Raw genomic sequence first — 10,792 nt, 5'->3', positions numbered from 1 at the left:
GCCGAGGCATAGAATATAAAAGCAGGGATGTTATGCTGGAACTGTATAAAACACTAGTTAGGCCACAGCTTGAGTACTACGCACAGTTCTGGTCACATTACAGGAAGGATGTAATTGCAATAGAGAGGGTGCAAAGGAGATTTACAAGGATGTTACCAGGACTGGAGAATTTTAGCTATGATGACAGACTGGATAGGCTGGGGTTGTTTTCCTTGGAACAGAGGAGATTGAGGGGTGATTTGATTGAGGTGTACAAAATTATGAGGGGCCTAGATAGAGTGGATAGGAAGGACCTATTTTGCTTAGCAAAGGGGTCAAGACCAGGGGGCATAGATTTAAAGTGATTAGTAGAAGGATTAGAGCGGAAATTAGGAAAAAAAATTTCACCCAGAGGTTGGTGGGGGTCTGGAACTCACTACCTGAGAGGGCGGTAGAGGCAGAAAACCTCAACTCATTTAAAAAATACCTGGATGTGCACCTGAAGAGCCGTGACCTGCAGGACTACGGACCAAGTGCGGGAAAGAGGGATTAGGCTGGGTGGCTCGTTTCTCAGCCGGCGCGGACACGATGGGCTGAAAGGCCTCTTTCCGTGTTGTAAATTTTCTATGATTCTATGATTCTATGAAACAGAGTTGGGTGTGATTGCTGGCCATTCGTTGAAAGCATCCAGTCAATGTGAAACTGTTATAAACAAAGCTAGTCAGATTTTAGGATCTGTCTTGAGGGTAATTAACTATACATGAAAAACAAATGATTCTAACCTCACATAAATCATTGGCCAGGTCATATTTGGAACACTATATGCAGTTTGGGCACCCTATATCCAAAAAAGATATCAATGCATTGGAAGGAAGAGAAACAAGAACGATTCTGGCATTTGGGCCTTTGAATTCGGAAGAGTGATTCAAGGAACTAAATTTGATTTCACTGAAAAAGATTGAGTTGGGACATCATCCAGGATTTTCAAATTCTGAGAATACAGATTTAAATTACTCAGCTCAGACTGTGGTGTAAACAGGAAAACAAGGTTTAAATTGAATAAATCCCAAGAAAACTGAGGAGTTACAACTTCCATTTGATGGCAGTCACTGTTAAAAATTTGGGTCTTGCTGCTGATACTTTCTTGGGTTCGGTGGCATCAGTTGTTGCCGCAAGTGGATTCCCTGGCACTTATGTGCAGGAGTTGACTCACACTACATAATTCAATCCCCCACTGCTTATAGTAGGTGTGTTGGTGTTAACACGATTTGCCCACTATAAGATGTGGACGGTAAAACTTCATCTGGTTATTACAACGGCAACACTCTGGTAGCTGGAGGGAGGTGTTGACCGCAATGTATATATTGGGAAGCAGGGAGACTCCTGGTCCAGATATATTATTTGGTGTACTATGTAATATGACAAGTTTGATCCGCCGCTGTCCAAAATAGCCAGCGCACTTATTGTGTTATAAGCGGCGCCTTTTTAATTGGAAATGGCAAATGTTCAACGCCATTTAACCGATATAGACGGCTGCCCGATAAGCGTGGACAGTGTAAGTGGTGAGGACTGTATCTACTTACACAATAGCGTAATTCAGGGGATGCAACATTGCTTTTGAATGAACTATAAAGCAACGAAAGAGGAAACTAATAGAACAATAAAGACTTGGGCCCTGAAATCTATGACAGCAGCAGAGCTTATGCCCTGCTCCAAACAGAAAGTTTCTGTGTTATATCCATTTTTGTATGTAACTATTGGTTCCACGTGAATAGAAAGAAGAAAGACTTGGCAATATTTTAGCACCTTTCACAACCTCAGGATGTCCCAAATTGCTTTACAGTCCCAAAGTACTTTTTTTTGAAGTGTAGTTACTATGTAAAGTAGAAAATGTGGGCTGGTATATCAGGATCAATTATATTAATTGATTTTCTCACAGGTCTCAGTGGTATCGTTCTTGCCTCTGAGTCAGAAGGTTATGGGTTCAAGTTCCACTCCAGAGACTTGAGCACATAATCTAGGCTGACACTCCAGTGTGGTACTGAGGCAGTGCTGCACTGTTGGAGGTACTGTCTTTCAGATGAGACATTAAATCAAGGCCATGTCTGCTCTCAGGTAGATTTAAAAGATCCCATTATTTCAAAGAAGAGCAGGGGAGTTCTCCTCAATATCCTGCCAACATTTATCACTAAAATAGATTATCACATTGCTGTTTTTGGAACAGTGTGCAAATCGGCTGCCGCAGTTCCTACATTACAACAGTGTGACTACACTTCAAAAAGTACTTATTTGACTGTAAAGCGGTTTGGGACATTGTAAAGTGGTGGAAGGCGTTATATGAATGCAAGTCTGTCTTTCTTTACATAATTCCTCCTTCCATTCCTTACCCTAAGGTCTTTGAAGTGGCCAGTGTAGGAGCAGATTTTTTTTTTGTTTAAAGATACTTTGGTATAATCTTTTAAAATTCCAAAATAGAGTCTTTTTCCAGTCGTTTTCACTAAATAGAACAGCTTATATTAAACACACATAGTAGACGGAAGGAACTAAGTATCTCTCGGTTTCTCGCAATCCCTTTCTGCCTTGCCTGAAACTTCCTGATTTTTGACCAGAAGCCTGTCTTTCGCTGAACGAACATTTGCAGCATGTGCACCTCTTGATTAAAAAGAAACGCAAGTCCCCATCCGATTCTAGGGCATACAGGTCTTGTTTTTTTTTTAGATATTTGACGCATGTAAGTACTTCTCTGGGACACTGGCGAGTTGCAGTTGAACCGCACAGGGTATCCAAGTGAGAAATAAGATGCTGGGTATCCACTGACGTCATGGGCTGACAGATTGGTGGTTTAGCTTAGATCAGGCAACTTCCCCCTTGAATAGCTAACGTGATCGCCGAGTGTGGAACTGATAATTAGCTGTGTTCACTGCTGGATCCAGACAACGAGCGTTTCGAAGGTAGGAGTGCACCATTGTATAACTTTTTATACACATTTATATCAGTTACTAATTTGATGCACCTATCTGCATCGGCAGGGGTGGGTGGAGAGGAGTGCAAACAACGTTGCAATTTTGCATTGCAAAACTTTCTATTCGTGAGCTTGCACTGTGTGTGTGTTTATGTGTGTGCAAAAATAATGAAGGTAATTCAGCCAAAACTGTGAAAAGAATCTGTTTAAAAGTGGAACGGGTATAGTTTTAAAAGTGGACTAGATATTTTAAAACGTCAGTTTGCTAAAGTTTACATGTTAATTTAATTCCAAGCTGGGTTGTTTGTACATTGAGGAGAGCAGAAAAAACATGGGAGGGGATAAAAATAATATTACAGGGAAATTATGTGCTCTTTTGCAGCTGTATAAGTAGTTATGTTTATAATAAGGATGTCTGGCACAGCCCGATATTGAAAGAATATTTCCCAAAATGAATATCTTCTAACGTGGGATTACTTGGGTGCATCATTCTTCCTGGTGAAAGTGGTTAGAAACTCCTTGAGTGCATTTGACGGGAAAAAGCAGGGACTGAATTATCTGCAGTATGTCCTTTAGGAGCTAATGTAATAGAAAACAGGTACCAGCGACCGATAAAATTGTATGCTGCTTCCAGTCTGTGTGTGGTTACATTCATTCTTCAGCTTTAGTATGAATTTTCTCGCACCCAAGCACACGAGCAGTGTGATCCTTGCAGAAAAGACATGTCATTTGAGGTGTCATTTTAGCCGCCCAAAAGGCGCACACATAAAAAAAAAATTAAGACCCCTCTATCGCCAGCAATCTTTTGTGGTCTCAGATCGCCGCTTCATGCTGAAACAGAAAATGCTGGAAATTCACCATGGGTCAGTCTGTGTCTGAAAAAAAATTGTAATGCTTTGGGTGGGACTCTTCATCAGAACTGAGGAGTTTGAACAAGGGTCCCACCCCAGGTCTTTACAGATGCTGACTGATCTGTGTATTTATGGCATTTTCTGTACTTAATTCAGATCTTCAGCATTTGTTATTGCTCCTTTTCTATATAACTGACCTAGTTTATTGCATTTCTCATACAGAGAGGAAACAGTGCGATTTACAGAGCCAGATATGAGCATGTTATTAGCTTTCACCGACTGTTATATTTTCACCAACTTTTTTAAAATTCGTTCATGGGATGTGGGCGTCGCTGGCAAGGCCAGCATTTGTTGCCCATCCCTAATTGTCCTTGAGAAGGTGGTGGTGAGCAGCCTTCTTGAACCGCTGCAGTCCGTGTGGTGAAGGTTCTCCCACAGTGCTGTTAGGTAAGGAGTTCCAGGATTTTGACCCAGCGACGATGAAGGAACGGCGATATATTTCCAAGTCGGGATGGTGTGTGACTTGGAGGGGAACGTGCAGGTGGTGTTGTTCCCATGTGCCTGCTGCCCTTGTCCTTCTAGGTGGTAGAGGTCGCAGGTTTGGGAGGTGCTGTCGAAGAAGCCTTGCGAGTTGCTGCAGTGCATCCTGTGAATGGCACACACTGCAGCCACTGTGCACCGGTGGTGAAGGGAGTGAATGTTTAGGGTGGTGGTTGGGATGCCAATCAAGCGGGCTGCTTTGTCCTGGATGGTGTCGAGCTTCTTGAGTGTTGTTGGAGCTGCACTCATTGAGGCAAGTGGAGAGTATTCCATCACACTCCTGACTTATGCTTTTTAGATGGTGGAAAGGCTTTGGGGAGTCAGGAGGTGAGTCATTCGCTGCAGAATACTCAGCCTCTGACCTGCTCTTGTAGCCACAGTATTTATGTGGCTGGTCCAGTTAAGTTTCTGGTCAATGGTGACCCCCAGGTTATTGATGGTGGGGGATTCGGCGATGGTAATGCCGTTGAATGTCAAGGGAAGGTGGTTAGACTCTCTCTTGTTGGAGATGGTCATTACCTGGCACTTGTTTGACGCAAATGTTACTTGCCACTTATGAGCCCAAGCCTGGATGTTGTCCAGGTCTTGCTGCATGTGGGCACGGACAGCTCCATGAATTGAACACTGTGCAATCATCAGCGAACATCCCCATTTCTGAGCTTATGATGGAGGGAAAGTCATTGATGAAGCAGCTGAAGATGGTTGGGCCTAGGACACAGCCCTGAGGAACTCCTGCAGCAATGTCCTGGGGCTGACATGATTGGCCTCCAACAACCACTACCATCTTCCTTTGTGCTGGGTATGACTCCGGCCACTGGAGAGTTTGCCCCCTGATCCCCATTGACTTCAATTTTACTAGGGCTCCTTGGTGCCACACTCGGTCAAATGCTGCCTTGATGTCAAGGGCAGTCACTCTCACCTCACCTCTGGAATTCAGCTCTTTTGTCCATGTTTGGACCAAGGCTGTAATGAGGTCGGGAGCCGAGTGGTCCTGGCTGAACCCAAACTGAGCATCGGTGAGCAGGTTATTGGTGAGTAAGTGCCGCTTGATAGCACTGTCGACGACACCTTCCATCACTTTGCTGATGATTGAGAGTAGACTGATGGGTGGTAATTGGCCGGATTGGATTTGTCCTGCTTTTTGTGGACAGGACATACCTGGGCAATTTTCCACATTGTCGGGTAGATGCCAGTGTTGTAGCTGTACTGGAACAGTTTGGCTGGAGGCACGGCTAGTTCTGGAGCTCAAGTCTTCAGCACGACAGCCGGGATGTTGTCAGGGCCCATAGCTTTTGTTGTATTCAGTGCACTCAACCGTTTCTTGATATCACGTGGAGTGAATCGAATTGGCTGAAGACTGGCTTTTGTGAAGTTGGGGATATCGGGAGGAGGCCGAGATGGATCATCCACTTGGCACTTCTGGCTGAAGATGGTTGCAAACGCTTCAGGCTTGTCTTTTGCACTCACGTGCTGGACTCTGCCATCATTGAGGATGGGGATGTTTACAAAGCCTCCTCCTCCCATTAGTTGTTTAATTGTCCACTACCATTCACGACTGGATGTAGCAGGACTGCAGAGCTTTGATGTGATCCGTTGGTTGTGGAATAGCTTAGCTCTGTCTCTAGCATGGTGCTTCCGCTGTTTAGTGTGGATATAGCCCTGTGTTGTAGCATTATACATAGCATTCTCATCGCTGTGCCCAGATAACCATCATAAACTGTCTGACCTTTACTCTCAGAGTCATCTGAACTCCAGTACTTAATTACAGTATGGAAATCACTTTTGCCTATTTGCTGCGTGGGATTGACGGGAGCACCTGTTTTGTTGCTTAAGTGCGGCTGACAGCAGCTGTCATCAGGAGTTAGAACAACCCACGGCCTTGTAATTTCACTGTGGTTTATGTTTATCTGAAATACATCACCCCGCTATTTTAGCAGAGGCACTAACCTATTTAAAATAAACAAGTTGGTGTCTCCACTAAAATAGCAAAAGGAGGAATTTTAGACAAACACGATTTATACTCATGCGTGGCCTTCCATGGTGAAATTAACATAGTTAACACACAGTTCTTGATTGGAACAGAGATCGCATCATATAAAAGGTAAGTGCATTAACAGATACTGAACGCATAGTCCATGTGATCTCCTGGACTGGTTCCGATTGTTTGAGCAGGGGCCGGAGAGGAATTTTCCAGAGGTTTTTTTTCCTTTTTGGCCCTGGGTTTTCCTCTGCTTTTTTGCCTCAGGAGATTACATGGCTTCGGAGGGGGAGGGTGGTAGTGGGGGGAGGATGGGAAGTATCTAGTCGTGATGCTCCAGCCATCATGAACATAGGGCAGGCTTGATGGACCAGCTATTCTTTTCTTGCCTGTCATTTTCGGATGTTTGATGATTACATTGAAAGATAATCAAGTTCCAAGTTTAATGAAGTGATCACTTTCTGTCAGCCAGCAGAATTATACCAGAATGAAAGCTTTAGATTTGTTTAATTCTTAAATTTTCATGGTCAGTTTTTCCTACCTTATTACCATTTGTCTGTAGCCAAATGCAGCAGCCATTTTTCGCACAGCAAAGGTCCACAAACAGCGAATGAGATCAGATAATCTATTTGCGGTGGTGCTTGAGAGATAAATGTTGGCCAGAACATTGGGCGAACTGACCTGCTCTATTTTGAAGGGTCCCACGGGGTCTTTTACATTCACATCTTAGTTTAACATCTCAGCTGAAAGACGGCACCTCCAACAATGCGACAACCCCCTCAGTGCTGCACTGAAGTGTCAGCCTAGATTATGTGCTCAAGTCCTGGAGCGGGATTTGAACCCACAACCTTCTGACTCAGAGACAAGCCACTCAACCAAGCTGACATGTACAGTAATACTTATATAGTGCCGTACCACATCAACGCTGTCATAATGAGCTACTTTTCTGAGTGCAGTGACCGTTATGTAGGCGAATGCAGGAGCCATTCTGCATCAGCAACGTCCCACAGATGGCCATGAATTGAACATCCAGCTAATCAGTATCTTGTGGTGGGATTGCCCCTCTGGTTTTAACAGTCGCAATTAAGCCAAAGTTATCTCCCTGGTGGATTAACAGGCAAATGCATCACATGGGTTTGTATTGACCAATCAAAGATCCCACGTTTGATCCTTGCTGAATTAGCTAAATGTAGTTGGGGTGCTACAATTACATAGAATTACATAGTATTTACAGCACCGAGAAAGGCCGTTCGGCCCAACAGGTTTATGCTGGTGTTTATGCTCCACTCGAGCCTCCTCCCACCCTACTTCATCTCAACCTATCTGCATAACCTTCTATTCCTTTCTCCCTCGTGTATTTATCTAGCTTCCCCTTAAATGCATCTTTGCTAGTCGCCTCAACCACTCCATGTAGTAGCGAGTTCCACATTCTCACCACTCTCTGGGTAAAGAAGCTTCTCCTGAAATTTTTATTGGATTTATTAGCATCCATCTTATATTGCAGGCGAGAATGAAGATTTTGAAGTCGATATGCTTCAAAATATTTTATATTTTAAAATATAATTTTATTCTAAAATCAATAAACCTTATACATCCTGAAAGTTCAGGTTTCTTCCTCACCAACCTCCTCTAGGTGACTGTCAACAGATAATCCAAGAGCTTGGTCTTCTTCATGTACAACACAAGTACCTTGCTAAGTAGAACTGATGCCATGTGTTTTTTTGTCAGATACGCGCTGATCTCCACACATTCTTTAGTTAGTTCTGAAAACCATTTAGAATTTTTTTTTTGTTTGACAGCTACTTTGCGATTTGTATTGGTGTGTTCCAAACTATGCTGAGTTATGGTATGGTGTCTTATACCATGTTGAGCTACGATGGTGTTTTATATCATACTGAGCTACGATGGTGTTTTATACCACGCTGCTACGATGGTGTTTTATACCTCTCTGAGCTACTAATTGTACTCCTGAGCTCCTGAGTTCCAGCTCCTGACTGCTATTTAATTACTCCTGCTATATAGTGGCAAGCTGGCACTCACTGCCCAGACTGTCAGGTGATGTTTGACCAGAGATATTGGACAGCTGCCAGTGTCTTTAGAACCATTCACTGGCATCAGTCAGCTATGGAGTAGGGGAAAAAGTTAAACAAGAATCAATGTTCTTATGTTAGCTGGATGGAAGTCGATACACCGATTGTATTGCACGTGTACAAGGCTTTGACAACTTCCTCAAAAAAGGGAAACTCACCCTTTGCGAATTACATAGGCCCTCCACATTTGTGTGATAGAAACCAGAATATGATAGTAGTCAGTAGGTTATGTAACCTTTTTTTTTCTTTATTCATAGGCATTGTTTGGTCTTTCAGGAGTGTGTGATCCCCCACCACACACATCCCTTCTACTAAATACTTTCCTTCAACCAGAACCAAGGTGCAGGTTTCCCTGTGATCAGTCAATGCTACACTGAGCAGTGGGTACCGAAGCATGCTTGTAGGTAGGATGCACGTTGCTGGTTCATCCACAACTTGCCATTCCGATCAGGACCGGTTTTGGATTGTTTCAAGCATTAGATTAACCCCAATCCCAAAATTAAGCCCAAATCACAAATCTACAAAGACCCAGAGAAATGAACGGCTTATACCAGCAATGAATCAGACAAGTCACATGGGATCATCAGTAACCAGCACAGAAATGAGACAGATCAAACACACATAGACTCATAAACTTTTACAACACATAAAGAGGCCATTTGACACATACCACATGTGCTGGCTCTCCATTTAGTCCCAATTCTCTAGCTCTTTCCCCATAACCTTTTACATTGGAAAAGAAATTCAGGCGCAATGTAAAACAGGCTGCCGATTCGCTATGAGCCCGTTTCCCGCTACTGGTGGAGACCAATTACCCCCTTTAAGTCATCGGTCCATAAAACAGAAATTCTTTCAATGTAAACTGAGGTTAATTCCCCAAAACTCTGCAATGAAGCTAATGTGGGCTATTTCCTAATAGTATTGCTTATTGTTCAGAAGATATTGTGGCTTGCAATTGATGGTCAACTTCACAGTTATGCTACAGTTTACTTTTTTTGTGTTTTTGGGGCCCCTTGTGTTTCAGGACCTTCTGTAGATTCTGCCTCCCAGAGCTACCCCAACCTAACATGGTTACACCTTCTGTGCAGTAAAGTACCCAAGATAAAAAAATAAAACCCACACAGTTTCAAGATCTTCTTTACATGTTGTACAAACAGTGGAGAATGTGGGAAACCCCAGTTCATTTCACTTGCAAGGAAGACCTCTGTAGATCATGAAAGTCACCTCGTGATCTACCAAACATCAATTGAATATACTGGAATACGGGGTACATGGGACCTAGGGATTTAGGTGCTTGGGCTGTTTTAGCAAGCTGGAGCACTATAATCAATCGACATATTGACGAAAATGCATGCAAACACTAAACTCTGGTCTGCAGGTGAAACCAGTGAATTTTCTTTGCTCAGCAGATAGATGGACAGTGATAATGGAATATCTCATTAATATGTTTGGCCATAGTGCAAACCCTTAAGGTCCTCTTTTTTGGACAATTGCAAGACTTATTTGGAACCATATTGCTGGTGGAAGCTATTTACATTTTTTCAGTTCTTTCCAGGCTGTTCAATGAAGCCACTCTGACCTCAATTGCCCACCATAACTCATAAGGCCGACTGACCACTGTCTAACTTTGAGGTACAGTTGATGTCCCAAGACTGGCCATGACCCAAGGCTTAGAATCATAGAATCATTGTTTGTCATAGTGATCTTACAGCTGTGGAAACCTGATTATTTTCATTGGCACTTCCCCTCGTGAGCACTAAAATAACAGCCTCTGCATCTCAGAAAGCAATTCGTCCCTGAAGCACTTTGAAATGTGATAAGGTGCTGTGTAAATGCAAATGTTAGTACAACTGCCATTATATCCATTTGACCAACTCAATGTGTTGCACTGGGCTGCACCATGATGTCAGAGGCCACAGGGAAAAAAATAAATTTGTCACTATTTCTGCAGTATGTTCATCCATTGAGAGATAATCAGCTGTAAGCAGGCTAAATAAGAAAAGAGAGACTTGCATTTATATAGCCCCTTCCTTGACCTCAAGAAGTCCCAAAGCACTTTACAACCAATGAAGAACTTTTGAAGTGTAATTACTGTTGTTATGTAGCAAACACAGCAGCCAATTTGCGCACAGCAAGTTCCCACAAACGGAAATGTGATAATGACCAGATAATATGGGGGTTTTTTGTCACGTTGGTTGAGGGATGAATGTTAGCCAGGACACCGGGGAGAACTCCCCTGCTCTTCTTCGAAAAGTGCCATGGGAACTTTTACATCCACCTCAGAGGGCAGACTGTTTAACATCTCATCCAAAAGGCAGCACCTCTGACAGTGCAGCACTCCCACAGAAATGCACTGAAGTGTCAGCCTGGTTTTTGTGCTCAAGTCTTTAGA

At 43.2% G+C, this 10,792-nt stretch overlaps 1 protein-coding gene across 1 annotated transcript in view; it reads left to right on the top strand.

Annotated features, from left to right (window-relative positions):
- Positions 1–2,663: 2,663 nt before the first annotated feature.
- Positions 2,664–10,792, top strand: part of LOC137332875 (probable G-protein coupled receptor 174) — a 48,242-nt gene continuing 40,113 nt past the window's right edge. Inside the window, exon 1 of the mRNA XM_067996855.1 lies at positions 2,664–2,930. The gene's annotated coding sequence lies outside the window, so the exon portion shown is untranslated. The remainder of the gene's footprint in view (positions 2,931–10,792) is intronic.

The sequence above is a fragment of the Heptranchias perlo genome, chromosome 15 (assembly GCF_035084215.1).
Source record: "Heptranchias perlo isolate sHepPer1 chromosome 15, sHepPer1.hap1, whole genome shotgun sequence".
NCBI classification, from domain to species: Eukaryota; Metazoa; Chordata; class Chondrichthyes; order Hexanchiformes; family Hexanchidae; genus Heptranchias; species Heptranchias perlo.
Note: the sequence above shows the minus strand (reverse complement) of the source record. Positions and strands in the feature narration are given on the sequence as shown.